The sequence below is a fragment of the Chiloscyllium plagiosum genome, unplaced genomic scaffold (genome assembly GCF_037043375.1).
Source record: "Chiloscyllium plagiosum isolate Xiang-an unplaced genomic scaffold, Cpla_swu_hap1 HiC_scaffold_12, whole genome shotgun sequence".
Taxonomy (NCBI): domain Eukaryota; kingdom Metazoa; phylum Chordata; class Chondrichthyes; order Orectolobiformes; family Hemiscylliidae; genus Chiloscyllium; species Chiloscyllium plagiosum.
In genome coordinates this window covers 11,860,144-11,879,621 of record NW_028270150.1, presented here as the reverse complement: position 1 = coordinate 11,879,621, position 19,478 = coordinate 11,860,144, and the positions used below count along the sequence as shown (strand labels likewise).

At 45.1% G+C, this 19,478-nt stretch overlaps 1 protein-coding gene across 4 annotated transcripts in view; it reads left to right on the top strand.

Annotated features, from left to right (window-relative positions):
- The window catches only part of LOC122555427 (SAM domain-containing protein SAMSN-1-like), a 173,849-nt gene that overhangs the window by 122,041 nt on the left and 32,330 nt on the right, over positions 1 to 19,478 (top strand). The window lies entirely within an intron of this gene.

Genomic DNA, 19,478 nt, shown 5'->3' with positions numbered 1-19,478 from the left:
GGAAGGTGTTCGGACTGATAATTAAAGAGATCATAGCTGTACACCTCGAAAAACTCAAGGTTTCATGAGTTATCAGCATGGTTTCAGCAAAGGGAAAGTATGCTGAGACAATTTGTTGGAGGTTTTGAAGGAATACCATGCATTGTGGATAAAGAGGAGTCTGTAAATGTACAGGACTTGGATTTCTAGAAGGTATTTGGTAAGTACTACAATGAAGGTTGCTGTGGAAAACAAAAGATCCTGATGTAGGGGATAGCGTGTGACCATGGTTAGAATACTGACTGGCTGGCAGGTAACTGAGAGTGTGAACAAATACTTACCTGGCTGGCAGGATGTGATGAGTGGGATCCCACAGTTGGAGCCTTAGCTTTTTATAATTTCCTTCAACGGGTTACTTTTAGGGAGCTAAGGCACAGTAACTAAGTTCGCAGATGAAACCAAAAAGATAGAAAGTACGTTGTGAAGAAGACCTGAAGAACTTGAAGCTAGACATCAACAAATGGAGCGAATCGCCAAAATCTGGCAGGTCTTGTGGTAAAATGTCAAGTTGTTCACTTTGGGAGGAAGAATGCACAAGCAGTGTACAATACAACCTTGATTATCCAAACATCAATTATCTGAACAACAGCTCAAGGTCCTGTAAAAACGGCATTAAGCAACTCATCATTCAGTTATCAGTTAAACGGCATTATGGCGTGCATTGCCAGATCACCGAGGCATGTTCGGATAACTTCATAAACTACTGCTTGTTTACCATCAGACCAGTTATCTGAATGATCAGTTATCCGAACAAAATGCTCCCCACCCATCTCGTTCGGATAATCAAAATTGTACTGCATTACTAAATGGAAAATGACTTCGGAATTCCCAGTTGCAGACGGATCATGGTGTCCTAGTGGATGAGTCACAAAATGTTAGTGTGCAGGTACACAGGTAACTAGGAAGGCTAATAGGATGCTATCCTTTATTACAAGGAATTGAACTAAGGATCATAGAGTTGTAGAGCTACACAACAGGGAAACAAACCCTTCAATCCAAACTTGCCCATGACAACCAGAAATCCTAAAGCAATCTAACCCCCTTTGCCAGTATTTAGCCCATATCCCTCTAAACCCTTCCTATTCATTACCCATCCAGATGCCTTTTAAATGTTGCAATTGTACCAGCCTCCACTACTTTCTTTGGCAGCTCATTCCATTCACACACCACCCTCTGAATGAAAATGTTGCCCCTCAGGTCCCTTTTAAATCTTTACCCTTAAACTTATGCCACCGAGTTTTGGACTGCCCCACCCTGAGGAAAAAATCCTTGTCTATTTACCCTATCCATGCCCCTCATGATTTTATAAACCTCTATAAGGTCACCCCTCAGCCTCCAACACTCCAGGGAAATAGTCCAAGCCTATTCAGCCTCTCCCCATAGCTCAAATCCTCCAACCCAGGCATCAACCTTATAAATCTTTTCTAAACCCTTTCAAGTTTATCAATATCCTTCCTACAACAGGGAGACCAGAATTGCATGCAGTATTCCAACAGCTGCCTAACCAATGTCCTGTACATTTGCAACGTGACCTCCCAACTCCTGTACAAAATACTCTGACCAATAAATGAAAATATACCAAACGCCTTCTTCACTATTCTATCTACTTGAGAGTCCACTTTCAAGGAGCTATGAATCTGCACTCCAAGGTCTCTTTGTTCAACTACAGTCACCAGGACATATTAAGTGCATAAGTCCTGCCCTGATTTGCCTTTCCAAAATGTAGCATCTCACGTTTAAGAACATTATGCCTCAGTTATACAGGACATTGGTGAGATCAAGTTGCAAATACTCTGCACAGCTCTGATCTCTTAATTTAACGAAAGATGTAAATGTATTAGAGGTGAATAAATCAGTGAATAAATCAGAGAAGATTTATTTGACTGTTACCTGAAATGAGTGAGTTGTTTAATGAGGAAATATTGGACAGACTGGGCTTGGTTTTACTGGAGTTTAGTAGAGTGAAGGGTGACTTGATTGAAGTGTGTAAGATCCTGAATGGAGTTAAGAGAGTGCACTTAGGAAGCAAGTTTCCTCGTTGGGATCACTCCAGAGCAAGGGGCCACTGATAATGCCTTATAGGGCAGGGATGAAGAGGAGATTACGCAACTTTAAAACTCTCTGCCTCAGACAGGGATGGAGGTAGGGTAATACAATATTTTTAAGGTGGAGATGGATGTTAAGCAGGGGAATTAAGGGTTATAGATGGTAGCAGGGAATGTGGAATTCAACCAGATCAGACATGATCTTATTGAATGGCAGAAGTGATTCAAGGGGCTGAATGGCCTAAATCTGCGCCTACTTCACATGTTGGCATCTTTTCTTTTAAGATGTTCCTTAAGTACTGCCAGTGTCTCCAAAGATTTGGTCATTCAATGTGAACCATGGCTGATCCTACCTTCCTGCCTCCTATGAGTCTATGTGGCGTGTCTGTACTTACAGGGGTCTATGGAGTCTGTATTTACAGTAGTTGAAAGAGTCTGTCTGTATTTACAGGGGTCTATGGGGTTTGTCTGTATTTATCGGGGTCTGTGAAGTGTAACTGTACTTACAGGGGTTTATAGAGTCTGACTGTATTTACAGGGGTCTATGGAGTGTCTATATTTACTGAGGTCTATGAGTGTATCTGTATTTACAAGGGTGTATGGAGTCTGTCTGTATTTACAGGGGTCTATGGAGTGTGTCTGTATTTACAGGGGTCCATGGAGTGTCTATATTTACAGGGGTCTATGTGTGTGTCCGTATTTACAGGGGTCTATGGAGTATGTCTGTACTTACAGGGCTCTATGGAGTCTGTCTGTATTTACAAGGGTCTGTGGGGTTTGTCTGTATTTACAGGGGTCTATGGAGTATGTCTGTACTTACAGGGCTCTATGGAGTCTGTCTGTATTTACAAGGGTCTGTGGAGTTTGTCTGTATTTACAGGGGTCTATGGAGTATGTCTGTACTTACAGGGCTCTATGGAGTCTGTCTGTATTTACAAGGGTCTGTGGGGTTTGTCTGTATTTACAGGGGTCTATGGAGTATGTCTGTACTTACAGGGATCTATGGAGTCTGTCTGTATTTACATGGGTCTATGGAGTATGCCTGTACTAACAGGGGTCTATGGAGTCTATCTGTATTTACAGTAGTCGATAGAGTCTGTCTGTATTTACAGGGGTCTATGGAGTATGCCTGTACTAACAGGGATCTATGGAGTCTGTCTGTATTTACAGTAGTCGATAGAGTCTGTCTGTATTTACAGGGGTCTATGGAGTATGTCTGTATTTACAGTAGTCGATAGAGCTGTCTATCTTTACAGGGGTATATGGAGTGTGTCTGTAATTACAGGGGTCTGTGGGGTTAATCTGTATTTACAGGGGTGATTGGGTGTATCTGTATTTACTAGTGTTTATGGAGTGTCTGTATTTACAGGGGTCTATGGAGTGTGTCTGTATTTACAGGGGTCTATGGAGTGTCTATATTTACAGGGGTCTATGGAGTGTGTCTGTACTTACAGGGGTGTATGGAGTGTCTGTATTTACAGGGGTCTATGGAGTGTCTATATTTACAGGAGTCTATGGAGTGTGTCTGTATTTACAGGGGTCTATGGAGTGTCTATATTTACAGGGGTCTATGGAGTGTGTCTGTACTTACAGGGGTGTATGGAGTGTCTGTATTTACAGGGGTCTATGGAGTGTCTATATTTACAGGGGTCTATGGAGTGTCTATATTTACAGGGGTCTATGGAGTGTGTCTGTACTTCCAGGTGTCTTGCAGATTGTACCTGTAATTACAGGATCTCTTGAGGTGTGCCTGTATTTGAAGGGCTGACCCGAGTGTGTGAGTCTGTATTTGCAAGAGTCTCTGGAAGTCTGCCTGTATTTACAGGGATCTTTGGGATTGGTGCCTGTATTTCAGGAGTCCCTGGGTGTGTGTTTTTTTATATATCAGGCTCCTAGAGGATGGCTGTAGAACTCGGTCCCCTTAATGTTTTGCTACTTTCTAGAAGTACTGTGGCTGAATGTAATGCAATAGCAAGAGCTCAATGGTGACATAAGGAAACTGAACTGGTGGTTAAATGGTCAACAGGGATGAGTCAGCTCCTACTGCCTGGCACTCCTCTCTGTTTCTGGAGTGTTTCTGAGAACATTTTTGATGAGATGAAGATGACTTGATTTTTAAAAAGAAAATCTCCAGTCCAAATGCAGTCATCACTGATTCGATGCTGGGGTCCAAAGGACAAAGCGTTCTTGTGTGCTGCTTCAATCACTACACTCCTTAGTGGCTTCAAAGGTTATGCATTTCAATGGTGACTTTCAGAAGGTTGTTCAACTCTGGCAGGCGTCACAATTCCTGAACTTAAACAAACAAAATGTTAGAGAAACTTAACAGGTCTGGCTGCATTTGTAGACAGGGAAACAGGGCTAACATTTCAAGTCCAGTATGATTATTCTTTGGAACACACTTCTGTGCAGAATGGTGGGCATCTCTCCACCAAGATTTAAGAAACGTAGCTCATCACCCCTTCTCCATGACAATGAGGGATGGGAAACATATGCTAGCCTAGCCAGGAACACCCTCAACAGGTGAATGGATTTTTCAAAAAATATAGTCTTTTCAGCAAAAATCATTATTTCTGATTACACTGCTGCAAGATGCCTTGAGATGTTTTACAACATGAGAGGCACCATACAATGTAAGTTGTTGTGCTTATTGTCAGTGGAGGTAGGCACTATCCAAACCCATAGAAATGTAAAGAGCACAAGAAAGCCCAAGCTAACTCTGATGGCTATTTTTGGGAGCTAGCTGTGTGCAGATTGGTTGCCGCATTTCCTACATTTGCAATGGTGACTCCATTTTCGAAACTCTTCATTGGCTGTGAGTCACTTTGGAATCCCCCAAGGATGAGAAAGGTGCTTTCGAAATGAACGTTTTTTTTTTCCATTTCTCTCAGGTAATGGATACTAATGGGTCTGGGTGTCCTGATTTCAGATTTAACAGCTGTGAGGTGAGGGATCTTTCTGAACCATCATGAAGTTTGAGCAGGACCGAACTGCCAATTATACCCCAAAGTGTTCCTCATGATAAGACAGGAATAGTTTTGGACACAACATCAGGTTAATCCAGAGATTGTCAGATTGTTCCTGTCTTTGTGTAGTTAGAGGTGGAGAAAAGGCAACATTAAGGATTAAACTAACTCCAGTCCCCAAAATCCAGGTTTGTTCATTGGTGACTTTCCACTGTTCACTGCAGCATCTGTCAATTCAAAGGACAGCCGAGTCATAGAGACATCATACAGTCACACAGCACAGAAACAGACCCTTCGGCCCAACTCTTCCATGCCGACCAGTTTCCTAAAGTGAACTAGTTCCATTTACCCGCATTTGGCCCATGTCTTTCTAAACCCTTCCTAACCATGTATCTTTTTACATGATGTAACTGGACCTGCCTCTACCATTTCCTGTGTCTTTTTGTACCATATACACATCACCCTCCATGTGAAAAAGCTGCTCCTTGGGTCCCCTTTAAATCTTGCGCCTTAAACCTATGTCCTCTAATTTTGGACTCCCCCACCCCTGGGAAAAGACCTTGGTTATTCACCTTATATATGCCCCTCATGATTTTATAAACCTCTGTAAGGTCACCCCTCAACCTCTACGCTTCGGGGAAAAAAGTCCCAGCATCTCCTTATAACTCAAACCCCCCTGTCTCTTTTCTGCACCCTTTCCGATTTAATAATATAACAGGTTGACCAGGACTATTTTAATAAATTATAAAGGCACGAGAAATAAAGGGATATTACAATCTGGAAAGATTAGAATTTCCAGTTTTCACTCTGCCCTTGTTTTGCATGTGTTTCCATGCTTCACAATGCATTGTCCAGGAGTTCTGTGAATTTTCTTGGGTCGCTGCGCTTGTTTCTGAGTCAGGGCTCGACTCTCACTTGAACTCGAGATTTCAGTTTGTCATTTAGGCAGACACACCCAGGAACGCACAGAGCAGCCAACAACCTTTGTTCCAACAGCAAGAGAAAAGGGTATTTGAGGGAAAAAAAGAGACAGCCCGTTCTCTACCAGGGATTACCTCATCTGAGCTAGCACCATTTGGCTGTATAATGAAGTCTCATTACAACATCCAGTATCTGCAAAGTGGGCCATAAAAATTAGAAGCTTGAAGAGTGATTGAGTCACCTTTCTCAGAGGGTTATTTGTTTCACTGGTTCCGGTCTCTAGCTGAAAGATGGTAATGTCCAGCCATGCACTTGGCCCTGGAGAGTAATTTGATCACTTTGCCTCTGGTGATTTTACTGCATCGATTACAGGTTGGAACTGCCAATGTCAGAAAGGTGCTCCCACCAATCACACGGTACTTTTCCTAAATTACCAATTTCTTCATCTCTGGGGTCAGTCCCACTAAAGCGAAGATGACTTGCTTCTGATTCGGCTGATAACCTGGGATTCTATTGTTTATACTGAAAGATGTGGTGCTGGAAAAGCGCAGCAGGCCAGGCAGCATCCGGGGAGCAGGAGAATCGACGTTTCGGGCATTCCTGAAGAAGAGCTTATGCCCGAAACGTCGATTCTCCTGCTCCTCGGATGCTGCCTGGCCTGCTGTGTTTCTCCAGCACCACATTTTTCAACTCTGGTCTCCAGCATCTGCAGTCCTCACTTTCTCCTAGTTGATCCTATTGTTTATGTCAATTACCCCACCCTTAACCCTCCACCTCGCCATAAAGTCTCTGTAGCTGACAATCTTCTCAATTCCTCATGCCCTCTGCTCCATATCTATTGCCCTCAATGGCAGTTAAATACCCAGGGCCGGATTTTCATTGGCATTTTGGGAAGGTGGAATCGAGCTGTTTAGAGTCATGGAGATGTATAGCATGGAAACAGACCCTTCTGTCTATCTTGTCCATGCCGACCAGATATTTACATTAATCTAGTCCCATTTGCCAACATTTGGCCCATACCTCTCCAATGCATTTCCAGCACCGCACCTTTCGACGCTGATCTCCAGCATTTGCAGTCCTCACTTTCTTTCACTTTGTCTACTTCCCCTATCCATGTCCCTCATGATTTTATAAACCTCTATAAGGTCATCTCTCCGCCTCCAATGCTCCAGGGAAAACAGCCCCAGCCTATTCAACCTCTCCCTACAGCTCAAACTCTGCAACCCCGGTAACATGTCAGACAGACTGTCCTCTTTAATAGGAGCCCCTGCTCATATGTTCCTACTCTGTGTGGCAGGTACAGGATGGAGATGGGTTTGGAGGTAGTCAGAGTGGAGAATTGCTAAGGCAGGATGGTTAGAGGCTGCTTCATTTCTTTGGCGCATCAGCCCAGTTATAGTAAAGGTGTTCTACCCATCACCCCTCACATAATTCTGAAATGCTGAGTTGCAGTTTGATACTACCTTCTTCAGTAAAGAAGTTCTTCCTGCGTTCCTTATTAAAGGTTTTAGTGGCCAACTAGTATTTACAGCCCCCTGGTATTAACTTCCCCAAAGGGGCAGTTTCTCCACCCAGTCAAACTCTTACAATATCTTAAAGGGCATATTATGGAGCTCCGTGGTTAACTGATCAATCAGCAAGTGAGACCATCGGGACTACCATTGCTGTGCCAAAGCATTGTCATTCCAGTGAACCTGGAGGATGTGGATCATTTCTGGCTCTCTCCATTGAGCTGTCTTCCCAAGCCCTTTTCTCTAGCATCTCCAATCTGACCTTCATCAACAAGCTCACTCTCTCTGCTGGGACAGTGCTCGAGTGTGAACTGTCCATCACTCTCTCTACTGGGGTAGTGCTGGAGGGTGAACTGCCAACACTCTCTCTACTGGGGCAGCACTGGAGGGTGAACTGTCCATCACTCTCTCTACTGGGACAGTGCTAGAGGGTGAACTGTCCATCACTCTCTCTACTGGGGCAGCACTGGAGGGTGAACTGTCCATCACTCTCTCTGCTGGGACAGTGCTCGAGTGTGAACTGTCCATCACTCTCTCTACTGGGGCAGTGCTGGTGGGTGACCTGTCCATCACTCTCTCTACTGGGGCAGCACTGGAGGGTGAACTGTCCATCACTCTCTCTACTGGGACAGTGCTGGAGTGTGAACTGTCCATCACTCTCTCTGCTGGGACAGTGCTGGAGTGTGAACTGTCCTCACTCACTCTACTGGGACAGTGCTGGAGTGTGAACTGTCCTCACTTACTCTACTGGGACAGTGCTGGAGGCTGAACTGTCCATCAGTCTCTCGACTGGGACAGTGCTGGAGTGTGAACTGTCCTCACTCTCTCTAGTGGGGCAGTGCTGGAGTGTGAACTGTCCTCAATCTCTCTGCTGGGGCAGTGCTGGAGTGTGAACTGTCCTCACTCTCTCTGCTGGGGCAGTGCTGGAGTGTGAACTGTCCTCACTCTCTCTACTTGGGCAGTGCTGGAGGCTGAACTGTCCATCACTCTCTTTGCTGGGACAGTGCTGGAGGCTGAACTGTCCATCACTCTCTCTACTGGGGCAGTGCTGGAGTGTGAACTGTCCATCACTCTCTCTGCTGGGCAGTGCTGGAGTGTGAACTGTCCATCACTCTCTCTACTGGGACAGTGCAGGAAGGTGAACTGTCCTCACTCTCTCTACTGGGGCAGTGCTGGAGTGTGAACTGTCCATCACTCTCTCTACTGGGACAGTGCTGGAGGGTGAAATGTTCTCACTCACTCTACTGGGACAGTGCTGGAGGGTGAACTGTCCATCACTCTCTCTACTGGGACAGTGCTGGAGGCTGAACTGTCTTCACTGTCTCTGCTGGGCAGTGCTGGAGTGTGAGATGTCCATCACTCTCTCTGCTGGGACAGTGCAGGAAGGTGAACTGTCCATCATACTCTCTGCTGGGACAGTGCTGGAGTGTGAACTGTCCATCACTTTCTCTACTGGGACAGTGCTGGAGTGTGAACTGGCCATCACTCTCTCTACTGGGACAGTGCTGGAGTGTGAACTGGCTATCATTCTCTCTGCTGGGGCAGTGCTGGAGTGTGAACTGTCCATCACTCTCTCTACTGTGGCAGTGCTGGAGGCTGAGCTGTCCATCACTCTCTTTGCTGGGACAGTGCTGGAGGGTGAACTGTCCATCACTCTCTCTGCTGGACAGTGCTGGAGGCTGAACTGTCCATCACTCTCTCTGCTAGGACTGTGCTGGAGTGTGAACTGTCCTCACTCTCTCTACTGGGACAGTGCTGGAGTGTGTACTGTCCATCACTCTCTCTACTGGGACAGTGCTGGAGGGTGAACTGTCCATCACTCTCTCTACTGGGGCAGTGCTGGAGTGTGAACTGGCCATCATTCTCTCTGCTGGGGCAGTGCTGGAGTGTGAACTGTCCATCACTCTCTCTACTGGGGCAGTGCTGGAGGCTGAGCTGTCCATCACTCTCTTTGCTAGGACTGTGCTGGAGTGTGAACTATCCTCACTCTCGCTACTGGGACAGTGCTGGAGTGTGAACTGTCCATCACTCTCTCTGCTGGGGCCGTGCTGGAGTGTGAACTGTCCATCACTCTCTCTGCTGGACAGTGCTGGAGGCTGAACTGTCCATCACTCTCTCTGCTGGGACTGTGCTGGAGTGTGAACTGTCCTCACTCTCTCTACTGGGACAGTGCTGGAGTGTGAACTGTCCATCACTCTCTCTGCTGGGGCCGTGCTGGAGTGTGAACTGTCCATCACTCTTTCTTCTCGGACAGTGCTGAAGTGTGAACTGTCCATCACTCTCTCTACTGGGACAGTGCTGGACTGTGAACTGTCCATCACACTCTCTACTGGGGCAGTGCTGGAGTGTGAACTGTACATCACTCTCTCGACTGGGACAGTGCTGGAGGCTGAACTGTCCTCACTCTCTCTACTGGGGCTGTGCTAGAGTGTGAACTGTCCCTCATTCTTTCTGCTGGGAATGTGCTGGAGTGTGAGGTGCTGGAGGGTGAACTGTCCTCACTCTCTCTGGTGGGGCAGTGCTGGAGTGTGAGCTGTCCTCACTCTTTCTGCTGGGAATATGCTGGAGTGTGAGGTGCTGGAGGGTGAACTGTCCTCACTCTCTCTGCTGGGATAGTGCTGGAAGGTGGATTGTGCTCACTCTCTCTACTGGGATAGCACTGTGATATGGACTGTCCTCATTATAGTCTCCATGTCAGTGTTAGACTGTGGATTGTCCATTCCACTTGAACTGAGGACAGTGTCGCGAACTGTGACAGGCCAAAGAAGCAAATAGTTATTTTTTACCAGACAGAAAACAGACCACCATAGAAAAGTTGGAACTGGAGTAAGCCATTCAGCCCATCGTACCTGCTTCTGTCATTCAATCTAACCCTACCTGCTCCCCCCATCTCAGTGCCAGAGTCTCATTCTCTCCCCTTCCTCCTTTTTGATTCTAACATGCAGAAATCTATTGATTTATCTCTTATTCCATGATGTCTCCTCCGTGGTACTCCGTGGTAGAGAATTCCAAAGGCTCTCCAACCTCTGAGTGAAGAGATTTCTCCTGATCTCAGTTTAAGTGGCCCATGGCATATTCTGAAAACCTGACCCCCCCCTTGTCAGTGATCTCCCAGCTGGGATAAACATGGCCCATGCGTCCAGTCTGTCTCAACCTGTCAGAACTTTAAACATTTTGATCAGATCCCCTCTCAAATTTCTAAATTCCACTGAATACAGGTCAAATCGACCTACAGTTGCCTCCTGTGACATATCAACAATCCCAGGAGTCAGACTGGTGAACCTTCGTTATATTCCCTCTATGACAAATCTATATTTTCTTCATCAAAAGCCACACAACACCAGGTTACAGTCTAACAGGTTTATTTGAAACCACAAACTTTTGGAGCGCTGCTCCTTCATCAGGTAGCTAGGGAGCAAGGGCTCTGAAAGTTTGTGGTTTCAAATAAACCTGTTGGACTATAAGCTGGTGTTGTGTGAGTTTTAACTTTGTCCACCCTTGTCCAACACCAGCACCTCCACATTATATTTTCTTAAGGAGTTCAAAACTGCACACTATGCTCTACATGTGGTCTCAGCAAGACCCTGTACTGCTGCAGTAAGACATCCGTGCTCCTGTACTCAAAGCCCACATACAATTCAGGCTAACGTGCCTTCCTAACTGTTTGTAAAATTTGTTGTCAGTTCTGTCACTGTGTAAGCCTCAGTGGGATGTAATAGACCTCCAATACTGCCCTCAGGTGGCAAACCTTTGCATGGCAGCCCAGACAATCCATTGCAGCAATCACTTGACTGTGAGGACTTTGCAGCCAAAGGCAACCCTATTTTCACTGGAACACAAACATCAGGAGTTGGCACTCTCCCCCATCCAAATTTCACTCTCATTCCAGCACCCCATCTACTCCACTCAATGTCAATGACAGTGTCCCTGACCTCAACCAACACAGCAAACGTGGTCAAGTACATCTAGAGTCTTGGAAACAACAAATGCTGGAGATCACAGTGGGTCAGGCAGCGTCCATGGAGAGACAGCAAGCCAATGTTTCGAGTTTAGGTGACTCTTCGTCGGAGCTGACATGAAGAGTGGTGGGGGGGGGGGGTGGCCTTTATGCAATATTGGTAGGGAGGAAGGTGGGATGATGGGGGAGAAAGGATGTTGATCGTGCAGATGAAGTGATCTGAATGTGAGAACGTGAGTGGAAAGAGCAGACTGTCCCATTGGAGTGGGGGGAAGCGAGGGAGGACAATGCTGACAGAGAATGTCACACAGAATGCTGAAATAAAGGCAAGGAATGGGTTCACAATCTGAAGGGGTTGGACTCAGTATTGAGCACAAAAGGTTGTAAAGTGAATCTAGACTCTTCCTGGCTTTGGGTCTTCACATGTTCAACAAACAAGTTAACCAGAGAGGAAGGACTTTGTGAAGATAAAAATTGAAAACTGAAAAGTAGAAGTTTCAGACGAAACTGGTACATTCCAGGAAAAGTGAGGATAAACCTCAGCACTGACCTTTTTTTAAAAAAATGGAAGTGAAACGTGAAACTTATTAAAATAATTTTTTGGTAACTTGCTTTGACAAGAGTTTCCCAAATGAGAAGAAATATTTTTCTCCTTGAGATAGATTAGTGAAAAGAATTCAGAGTTGAGTCATTCAGTAGATATTGAAATGGGACAAAAGCAAGACTTGCATTGCCATAGCACCTTACATGACCTCAGGAGATTCCAAACGCTTTATGGTCAATGAAGAGTTTTAAAGTGCAGTCACTGTTCTAATGCCAGGAAGCCAGTTCGTTAGCCCAGTTTGTACAGAGCAAGCTCCCGCAAGCATCAATGAGAAAATGATTCTGTAAATGGTGTGTGTGAGGTCTGCTGAGGGATACATGTTGGAGAACACCTGTGTTTGTTTCTTGACTTGTGGAACCTGTAAATATATTCTGTATTTGAGTACACCTGGCACTGAAATCTACATATAAAATCTAAAACTATTCACCTGAGGGGGAAAAGACCAGCACGGTGGCTCAGTGGTTAGCATTGCAGCCTCACAGTCCTAGGGATCTGGGTTCAATTCCACCCTTTTCAGATTTTCCCCGTGTCTGTGTGGGTTTCCTCCAGGTGCTCCGGTTTCCTCCCACTGTCCAAAGATGTGCAGGTCAGGAGAATTGGCCATGCTAAATTACCCAGTACTGGGGTTTGTGTAGGCTAGATGTGTTAGCCATGGGGAATGCAGGGTTACAGAGACAGGGTAAGGGTGATTAGATTAGATTAGATTCCCTACAGTGTGGAAACAGGCCCTTCGGCCCAACAACTCCACACTGACCCTCCGAAGAGTAATCCACCCAGACCCATTTCCCTCTGACTGATGCACCTAACACAACGGGCAATTTAGCATGGCCAATTCAGCTGAACTGAACATCTTTGGACAGTGGGAGGAAACCGGAGCACCCAGGGGAAACCCACACAGACACGGGGAGAATGTGCAAACTCCACACAGACAGTCACCCGAGGCTGGAATTGAACCTGGGACCCTGATGCTGTGAGGTCGCAGTGCTAACCACTGTGCCACAGCTCTTGAAAGGTCAGCATGGACTCAATGGGCTGAATGGTCTGCTTCCACACTGGAGGGATTCTATGATGAAACTGGGATGTTGATGTAACATCTGAGCTGAACTGAGTAGTCTCCAATGAAACAGCACTCCCTCAGCACTGCACTGAGAGTGTTGGCCTGGGCCGATGTATCTGGGGTTGGACCTCCAGGCTTAGAGCTTGACTCATGGAGCCACAGCATGACTGCATGAATCAAGGAAGGAACATTCTATAAAGAGAAGATCAAAGAATGATGTTGCATCTTGGGGTGGGGAAAATGCAGTCAATGGTACAGTTTTACAGCCTTTCTGGGAGATGTCTGGTTGGATGGGGACAGTGCCTGTTGTCTACCTACACTGCTGGTAATTTACCAGCAAAGGGAAACATCAGCTCAGGCAATCAATGCCTTGGGTGGGGCCCTCATGTCGCCATTAACTAGCCAACCAGTCAACTCTTTAAACTCAATGCCAGCCAATCCAATCCTCTGAACTCGGCATGAGCAGGTGGTTGTCCACTTGCCCAGTTTTCCAAAAGATCCCCATTGACATCACCAATATAACCCAGTTTCAGGCAGAACAATGTTCCTTCTCCTGCCAGACCTTGAGGACTGTCTGCTGAGGCTCTGAGAAACCAAACTGGCTCTTTGTTGTAAGCAGGCAAGGAGGCACTATATCTCTTCATCGGTTCATATCAAACAAAGATAAAAACACAGAGATAAACACCAAACCTCATCCTCTGGGGATTGAACCTACAGACAGATGATAGCGTTTCTGTGTTTTGTAGGTCACTGTGAAAGGATGTTATATCAGCCGCCTCTAACAGTTTTTAATCTTCTTAATTTAAATAGCATAAAGCTGTAATTGCAAGGGTTTGATGGGGACGGTGTAGAGAGCTTTACTCTGTATCTAACCTTATGCTGTCCCTGTCCTGGGAGCGTTTGATGCTGATATTGTTCATTAATACCTCAGGATTAGCCTGGCATAGTGAGGAAGCAGATATGTTTGGGGATGGTGTTAGACAGAGCTTTACTCTGCATCTAACCCTGTGCTGTCCCTGTCCTGGGAATGTTTGATGGGGACAGTGTAGAGTGAGCTTTACTCTGTATCTAACCCCGTGCTGTCCCTGTGCTGGGAGTGTTTGATGGGGGATAGTGTAGAGTGAGCTTTACTCTGTATCTAACACCGTGTTGTCCCTTTCCTGAGAGTATTTGATGGGGACAGTGCAGAGTGAGCTTTACTCTGTATCTAACCCCGTGCTGTCCCTTTCCTGGGAGTGTTTGATGGGGATGGTGTAAAGAGAGCTTTACTCTGTATCTAACCCTGTGCTGTTCCTTTCCTGGGAGTGTTTGATGGGGACAGTGTAGAGAGAGCTTTACTCTGTATCTAACCTCGTGCTGTCCCTTTCCTGGGAGTGTTTGATGGGGACGGTGTAGAGAGAGCTTTACTCTGTATCTAACCCCGTGCTGTCCCTGTCCTGGGGGTGTTTGATGCTGATACCGTTCATTAATATCTCAGGATCAGCGTGGCATTGATAGTAAGGAAGCAGATATTTTTTATTCCTTTCCAGGATGTGGGTGCTGCTGGTAGGCCAGTCCTATCTGCCCAGACAGCTCTTAGGGGTCAACCCCATCACCATGGCTCTGGAGTCACATGTAGTCCAGACGGGTAAGGATGGTAGATTTGCTTCCTTAAGGGCCATCGGTGAACCAGATGGGTTCTTAGAACACCTATCATAGTTACATGGTTGCAAGCAACTAACTTTTTCATTAAATGCTATAGTTATTTTAGTATTGAATTTAATATTCACCACCTGCCCCAATGAGATTCAGGCATGTTTCCAGAATATTAACCTGGCACTCAGGATTATCAGACAAGAGCCATTAACGCTACTTCATTGCCTAGCTCAATGGTTCCATCTGATTAATTGCTAACAGTGGTTGTGAAGTGGAATTAACTTAGCCAATGTTTAAGTTGTAGCATGAATGAAATTGTTCTTAAACTTGGATGGATAAGGAGTGAATTAAACCTCGTTAGAAAGAAATTGATTCAATTCTTCATCTATTGCAATGTGGAAAACACACAGGCAATTACACACAGCAAGATCCCACCAACACCATGCGGTGATGACTTGATTGTCTGTTTATTGATGCTGTTACAATTCCAGCCGATGTTGCTACTGGACAAGTCAGATATCAGAATGAAACCTAGTTTGATAGTTCAGTTCTTTCTGTTTTAGTTAATGTGAATGGTTTCTCCCTGTTACAGAGCCACACAAAGATGCAGAGCTTCTTTAACAGCAGAAAAGAAATTTGCTCCTTAAAAAATAACAAACCGAGTTGTCTAAATATAGAGCACAGTTTGAAAGACCTTGAAACTTACAGAAAAACAAACTCTCATCCCATTTCCTGACATTATCCATTATAGAGATTAAAATCCAGAGAAACTATCTCTCTGTATCAAATATTTAAGTTTGATTTAACCAACTTGTTCCAGAACTATGAAGTCTTCCAACATAAATGCTCACAAAATGGAGAGCTTATTAACTTTAATTTTCCTGTTTGGAAAATTTCTTTAAAGGACAACCCTTCTACTGAGGTTACTGCACTTTCCCTGAAATGTGCTCTCCTCTTTTGGATAAGTATTTGTTTCTGATCCCAGCAGATCAAATTGCCCAAAAAGGTTTTAATTTCTAGTCGTTTAGGCAAAAAAAATCAATCTTTGATTATCCTGAACTATAAACAAGTTTAAATGTTCACTCTGATTGCTATAGCCCACTCAGTAAGAGCAAATGTTTATTTACACTCACCATGTCTCCCTGCTCTTTAACACATCCTTGATTTTGTACTGTTCTGGGAAGATTGCCTGAACTTGTTTTTTTTTGGAGAAGTATTCAAGCCCATATGCCACTATTTTAAAACCTAATCTCCAAAAATGCTATTAATATGCATGTATAAATCAAATAGCTTTTGTCACAATGCTGAGCGATGAGCATAGACCAGGACACTAAAGAGAACACGAATACTTATAGCACCCCAAACCATCTACCAATAGTACAATGAACTTACATCTGAGGGGTCAGACTGAGTCTCACATCTCGTGAAAACGTCTGGGTTATCAGTGAAGTCTACTTCGGTGGAATAGCCTTATGGTGCTCACTGACTGAGAAAGAAAGGGCAAACTCATTTATATAGCCCCCTTCAGGATATCTCATGTAGAGTAAGTGGAAGACTGAAAACCCATGTGGTTCCACTCCAGTGACACGATAATTTATAATGGGAAGTAAGGGAAACGGCAGATAAATGACATTTTTTTTTAGGCATGGTGAAAGATACAAGAAATTTGTGAGAAATATGAGAAACCCAACACACTCATAAGAATGGGGAACTGAAAGGAAAGGGCATCAGTGAAAACATTGGTATGAGATAAAGTATTGGGATTGAAAGTTGACAAATCCCAGGCACCTAATGAGGAGAGTGAAACTGTGAAGGAAACTCTACTGTGTTGATCAGACGGTCCAATGAGTTGAGGAGTGACAAATGGAGTTTAATTTTGATAAATGTGAGGTGCTGCATTTTGGAAAGGCAAATCAGGGTAGGTGTTACACACTTAATGGTAAGGTCCTGGGGAGTGTTGTTGAACAAAGACACCTTGGAGTGCACGTTCATAGTTCCTTAAAAGTGGAGTCCCAGATGGATAAGATACTGAAGAAGACATTTGGTATGCTTTCCTTTATTGGACAGAACATTGAATACAGGAGTTAGGAGGTCATGATGAGGCTGTCCAGGATGTTGGTGAAGCCACTTTTGTATTAGTGCCTGCAATTCTGGTCTCCCTGCTAGAGGAAAGATGTTGTGAAACTTGAAAGGGTTCAGAAAAGATTGACAAGGATGTTGCCAGGGTTGGAGGGTTTGAGGTATCGGGAGAAGCTGAATAAGCTGGGGTTGTTTTCCCTGGCTGAGGGGTGACCTTACAGAGGTTTTTTAAATCATGAGGGACATGGATTGGGTAAATAGACAAGGTATTTTCCTTGGGGTGGGGGAGTCCAAAGCTAGAGGACGTAGGTTTGGGGTGAGAGGGGAAAGATTTAAAAAGGATCTCAGGGCAGCTTTTTCACACAGAGGGTGGTGCGTGTATACAATGAGCTGCCAGAGGAAGTGGGGGAGGCTAGTACAACACAATATTTAATAGGCATCTGGATGGGTATATGAATAGGAAAGGTTTAGAGGGATATGGGGAGAAAGTGAGGTCTGCAGATGCTGGAGATCAAAGTTGAAACTTTATTGCTGGAACAGCACAGCAGGTCAGGCAGCATCCAGGGAACAGGAGATTCGACGTTTCGGGCACAGGCCTTTCTTCAGGAATTCCTGAAGAAGGGCCTGTGCCCGAAACGTCGAATCTCCTGTTCCCTGGATGCTGCCTGACCTGCTGTGCTGTTCCAGCAATAAAGTTTCAACTTAGAGGGATATGGGCCAAATGCTGGCAAATGGGACTAGATTAATTTAGGATATCTTGTCGGCATGGACGGGTTGGATCGCAGGGAACTCTATGACTCGAAGACAGTAGTCGGCATGGATTTGTGATTGGGAAATTGTGTTTGACAGTGTTGGATCTTTTTTTGAGGATGTTATTAATGAAACCAATCGAGTGAAGTCGAAGAATAATGCGCATTTAGATTTTCAGTCAGGTTTTGTTAAAGCTGCTTTGTCTTGGAATGTGTTGAGTTTTGAGTGTTGTTGGAGGTGCACCCACCAAGGCAAGAGATGATGGTTCCATCACACTCCTGACTGGAATGTGGTTCACACACTTTGAGGAGTCAGGAGGTGAGTTACTCACTGCAGGATTCCTAGCCTCTGACCTGCTCTTATATCTATTTATATAGCGAGTCCAGTTCAGTTTCTGATCAATTCTGATCAATCTTTTGAGATTTCTAGACACTTGTTGACAAATCTTACTGACATGTGTTGACTGGACTCGATGAGTTGGGCAAGCTCAAGGGGCTTATGATAGATTTTGTGCGCAATCACCACCGCAGCCAACTGTGCAAAACGGTACGTGAATCCACTGCCCCCAACCAAAGGACCTTTGACCCCAATCCTGGCACCACATTCCCGGGGAGACCCCAGCTCTCTTGAGGGGTACCCTGGCTGTTGGTAAAAAAATCCATTGAGAACAGTCCTGCTCTTACCTGGTCTGATCTCCACAAATTGGCTTCCAAACACCACTAACTCCAATATCCCGTTACAGTGGAGACATTGGATCATTTAAGTGGCCACCTGCCTCCAAGAACCATGCCCCTCCCACCAGATTCAGAGACAGGATTTATAATTTCGGACAAATTTTGGCATTTTTGCATCAGCGCGGAATCACAGAAATCTGGGCTCAGATGACGAGAGGTCAGGAAGTGTTGATGTCCCAAAGAACCTGGGTGTGTTGTGTTCTCCAGTCAATAAAAGATAGAATGTTTGCGCATCATGCAGGCAAATGGTATGTTAGCCTTTACCGCAAGGGGATCTGAGTACAGCAGTAGAGTGCAGCAGTGTAGACTCTTGGTGAGACCACACCTGGAGGTTTAGTTGCCTACTCTAAGGAAGTATATACTTGCCAGAGAAGAAATGCATGAGAGAGTCACCAGACTGAATCCCTGGATGGCTCTATCACAGAACTATTACGGTAAAGAGGGAGGCTATTCAGTCCCTTGTACCTGAACAGGTTCTAGTCCCCAGCACTAATCTCCTGCCTTTTCCCTGCTCACCATTTCTATCCAAATAACCATCCAATGCCCCTCTTCAATGCCTCAAGTGAACCTGCATTAACCACATTTTCAGGCAGTGCATTCCAGACACTAACGACTTGCGGGGTGTAATTTTTTGACCACATCACCCTTACTTTGTGTCCACGTTAATGTAAGTCTATGCCCATTCATTCTTTTTTATGACTGGGCATATGAACAGTTTCCCCCATCTACTCTGTGAAACCCTGCTTATGATTTTGAAAACCTCTCTCAAATCTCTTTTCAGCTTTTTTTCTCTCCAGGTAGAAGAGTCCCAGATTCTTCAATCTATCCTCATCACTGAACATTCTCATTCCTGGAGCCATTCTTGAAAGTCGCTTTGGCACTCTATCTAATGTATTCACACCGTTCATGTAATGTGGGGCTCCTAGCTGTACATGTTGCTGCAGCTGAGATCTAACAAGTCTCCTGTACATGTTCAGCCTCATCTCCTTGCTCTTATACTCTAAATCCCCATCAATAAAGCCAAGAACACTGTATGCTTTCCATACTGCTCTCTCCACCCATCCTGCCACTTCCTATGATCTGCACACAACGAGACCCAGGATTGTCCTTTGAAGAACAATTGAGGAGATTGTGTCTGTCTTCCGTAGAGTTTTCAAGAGTGAGAGGTGATCTCATTGA